At 27.2% G+C, this 4,656-nt stretch overlaps 1 non-coding gene across 1 annotated transcript; it reads right to left on the reverse strand.

Moving 5' to 3' along the window:
- Positions 1-205: 205 nt before the first annotated feature.
- On the reverse strand, positions 206-400 carry LOC131041354 (U2 spliceosomal RNA). The gene has a single exon (XR_009105009.1). It is a non-coding gene; the product is annotated as a U2 spliceosomal RNA (small nuclear RNA).
- Positions 401-4,656: the final 4,256 nt, after the last annotated feature.

A 4,656-nucleotide genomic window follows, 5' to 3' on the forward strand; every position in this document is an offset into this window, starting at 1 on the left:
ACATTAAAATTTTCTTGCTTCCTACTTTCCTTCACAAATAACTTCCTATTTATTTTAATTTGCCTTCGAAACACCAAAACAAACAACCATTTAAGCATTAAAATCAGGTGCAAAATAACCAACAATCTTTCAAGCACAAATCTTGCATATATCTATTTAAGCATTAAAACATGGAAAGAATTGATTTGTGAATTGAATTGGGGTTGTGGGGTGCGCCAGGCTTCTGCTGTAGTGCAATACAGAAGCGACGCTCGAAACCTCTGGTAGCAAGCTACCGTGTGAGGCTTCCCCCTCAAGAAATTAATTTAATATCGTGTGGTTCATTGAACCACATATCAGATATTAAACTGATAAGAACAGATACTACACTTGATCTTAGCCAAAAGGCCGAGAAAGGTATGCTTTATATCGTTTCTTCCTTCGCTATTTATATCTGCTTTTGCACCCATTAACACTCCCGCAGCTGCATGTGGGATAAATATATTGAAGTGGCTGGGGAGTTTTTAAAAAGAGGAAACAATAGATATAAAACCCAAAAAAACACATAAGATATTTAAAAAACCAAAAACAACAATAGATATGATTGGTGTATGCGTGATCTAAAAAATGTAGATTAAAAATAATAATGTGACAATCATTTCTTAATATAAAATTCATTTGATAATGTTGAAAGAATAATATTTATATAAATGTAATAAGTAATATAATTTAGAGTTATGAGAGATTATATTATAAAATTTAGAAAATCAAAAATTAAAAAAGGTGAAAGTATTTAGCTACTTTTAATGTTTGATATTTAAGTTTTTATTATTTTAAATGTAATTTTTTGAATAGTAATCTAGAATTTATTATTTTTGGATGTGTTGAAAGTATAATAATGAAATTTAGATTAAGTAATTATAATTTGGTTAGAAGTAATTCAATATGTGTGATAATGGATTGAATCGAATATATGATTTGCAAATATGAATCTTACACATGGATTTCAAATGTGTGTGTTGTAATGAATTGAATCAAATATATCATTTATAGATATGAATCATACACATAAATTTGAATTGTGTGAGATAATGAATCAAATCAAATATACTATTTGTAGATATGAATCAGACACGGATTTGAATTGTGTGTGTCGCAATGAATTGAATCAAATAAATTATTTGTAGAGATAAATCCTATACATGGATTTGAATTGTGCACACAAAAATGGTTAGGATAAAAATCACCATTAGAATTTATTCACCTTAATGTTTGATGCCTACAATTGAAAGGGGTAATGTTGATAAACACTATTAAAGAGTTTATTAGGAAAATGATGCTCTCCTTTAGTCAAATCCCTGTTTTTCATTTAATTCTTTAATAAAAATGATCAAAGACAATAAGCAAACATGTAGTGAATGCTAAAGATGTTGACTTGAGCTAATGATGCTCTATGATTCTACTTCTTATGGATTTTTAAGCCGAAGGCGTCTCCTACTATGAGATGGATGAGCTCATTTACGGAATCTGACGGCTCACATTCACTTAAAGGTATGCAAGATGATTCAAACGTCTGCAACCGTTGATCTCATTTTCCATTTGTGTTATTACGCAGCCTGCCCATTTCGCACGGTAATGATTTAATAAGTACGAACATTTTAAATTGCAATGGACTGACTGACATTGTGTTGTCCAATGATTTGAGCTTTTCGTACCTACTTCTATGCAAGTGGTAAGAGCATTGACATGACAAACCGTATTACTCTATCTAATGAAAATCGTTTTGACATGACAAGTGTTGATTAGGTAGTGTTTAAGATGAAAATATTAATTTGTGAATCTTTTATTTTCGTCATGGGCCAGGCAGTTTCCATTCAATCCATATTATACATATCATTGTCATGATGCCGAATAACTCCACGATAACATTAACCTTTTATATTTTCAAACTTTGAAAATAGATTTCTTATTTATTTTAAGTGATATATATATATATATATATATATATATATATATATATATATATATATATATATATATATATATATATATATATATAATCTTAATTTTATATTTAATTTATTATTATGTTAAATAAATAATAATTTTGTTTGAATTTTTTATATTTAATTTATTATTATATTAAATAAATAATATATAGTAAATATAATATGTAAGCAATAAATTATATTAGTTTTAAATTTTATTAATTATTCTATTGTAATATATAAATAATTGATTTTGAATATATATTATATGAAAAGTTACTTAATATTATTATTTGTCTTACTAAAAAATTAATTATTTGAACAAATTTTTATTTTAATTAATATAATAATTTTAAGATTTTAATTTTAATAAATTAAAAAAAAATCTTTATTATTTAATATGTTTTCAAATAAAAAGTTTGTTGCTTTTTATTAATTTATTTTATTCATTATTTTTGTTAATATTTAAATTTATTGATATAATTTTTACATTTTGTTTAATTTATTAAATTTTTTTAGATTTAAGTTTAAAATTAATTTTAATTATTAATGAAATTACAAATAACAAGTAAAAATAACTAGAATTATGTTAATTTATAATTATTTGTTTAACGAAATTTTTATTTATTGTAAAATAATTATATAAGACTAGCTTAGATATTTTAAATATATCTATTTATTTAAATTTAATAACAATATAATTTAACTTTTTTATTTAATTGTTTATTAACTTAACAAATTTAAAATTTATTATTGTCTCTCCCTTCTCCCTCCCTATCCCCCTATTTATCTATCTATCTCTACATCTTCCTCCCTTTCTCTTCCCATATACCTTTATCTATCTCTTTCTCAAATCCAACATATCTCTATATTTCTTTCTCCATTCCTCTCTTTATCTCCCTCAAATTCTCTCTATCACCCCCCCTATCTATCCCTCTCTCCATCTCTATTTATCTACCTCTAAACTTTTGTCTCTTTGTCTCTCTCTACCCCCACTACCTCTCTTAATATCTTGTTGGATCTCCTTATCTCGTACATTCCCCCCTATCTCTTCCTCTCCTTCTCCCTCCATATCTTTCACTCTTCCTCTTTATCTCTATATTGCTATCTCACTATCTTTATCTCTCATGATACCTATCTTTATCTCTCTCTATTTCTTCCCCACTTCCTATCTCTCCCTATCTTCATCTCAACCCTATCTTCATCTTTTCCCATCTATCTCTAAACATGTCTCTCCCTCTCTATCCATTCATCTCTCACCCTCTCCCTCTTCCTATACCTCTATATCTATATCTCTTTGCCCCTCTATGTCTATTTCTCCATAATTATTCTTCTATCTATCCCTCTATTTTTATATCATTATATATGCATCTCTATCTACCCCTATATCTCTCCTTTTGTCTACTTCCTTCAAAGGTTTTGTTTCAATCATGTTTAGATACTTATAAGTGGATACATAGTCTATTGAATCTATCACTTCTTGATTGAACCCTCTTGCACAAACAACATCATTTTTTAAATGACCAGTCATTTGCCTCATGTACTTCACAATGTACTAATAAACCAAAAAATGTCTTAATTGACGACCTGAAATATAAAATCAATGGTGTGCATTTATCTAAAGGCATGCAAGACGATTGGGACGTTAAAATTCAATGTCAAAATATGTCAAAATCTAAATGTTAACATAATAGTAATTTATAAAAATATTAATAAATTATCGTTTTATTAAATAATTAATTCAAAATAAAATTATATAAAAAAATAATAAAAAATCAAATCATACATAAAAATCAAATAAACATGATACATATAAAATTAAAACATAATTGCCATTCACTCAGAAAGCAATACACAATTATCAAAACTTACCTAACAATTGAAGGAAATTCTAAAGTGAGTGGTAAGAAAGAAATAGAAAACATGGGAATAAGAAGAAATAGGATTACTCAATTAAGGGAGGGAGATGCTCTATCTTTTTATAAAACCTTGCGAAAATCTCTAGTAAAATTGTATACGTATGTTATATGTGCGTACTTACAAGTGTGACATTTGTTTAGTGCTTATATTCCCAACAAACTTAGTTTTGAGGAAAAGTGGTCTTTTGTAATAGTAAGGATATCTTTTTATAAAACCTTGCGAAAATCTCTAGTAAAATTGTATACGTATGTTATATGTGCGTACTTACAAGTGTGACATTTGTTTAGTGCTTATATTCCCAACAAACTTAGTTTTGAGGAAAAGCGGTCTTTTGTAATAGTAAGGACTTACTATTACAAAAGACCGCTTTTCCTCAAAACTAAGTTTGTTGGGAATATAAGCACTAAACAAATGTCACACTTGTAAGCACGCACATATTACTATTACAAAAGACCGCTTTTCCTCAAAACTAAGTTTGTTGGGAATATAAGCACTAAACAAATGTCACACTTGTAAGTACACACATATAACATACGTATACAATTTTACTAGAGATTTTCGCAAGGTTTTATAAAAAGATAGAGCATCTCCCTCCCTTAATTGAGTAATCCTATTTCTTCTTATTCCCATGTTTTCTATTTCTTTCTTACCACTCACTTTAGAATTTCCTTCAATTGTTAGGTAAGTTTTGATAATTGTGTATTGCTTTCTGAGTGAATGGAAATTATGTTTTAATTTTATATGTATCATGTTTATTTGATTTTTATGT

The sequence above is a fragment of the Cryptomeria japonica genome, chromosome 11, assembly GCF_030272615.1.
Source record: "Cryptomeria japonica chromosome 11, Sugi_1.0, whole genome shotgun sequence".
NCBI classification, from domain to species: Eukaryota; Viridiplantae; Streptophyta; class Pinopsida; order Cupressales; family Cupressaceae; genus Cryptomeria; species Cryptomeria japonica.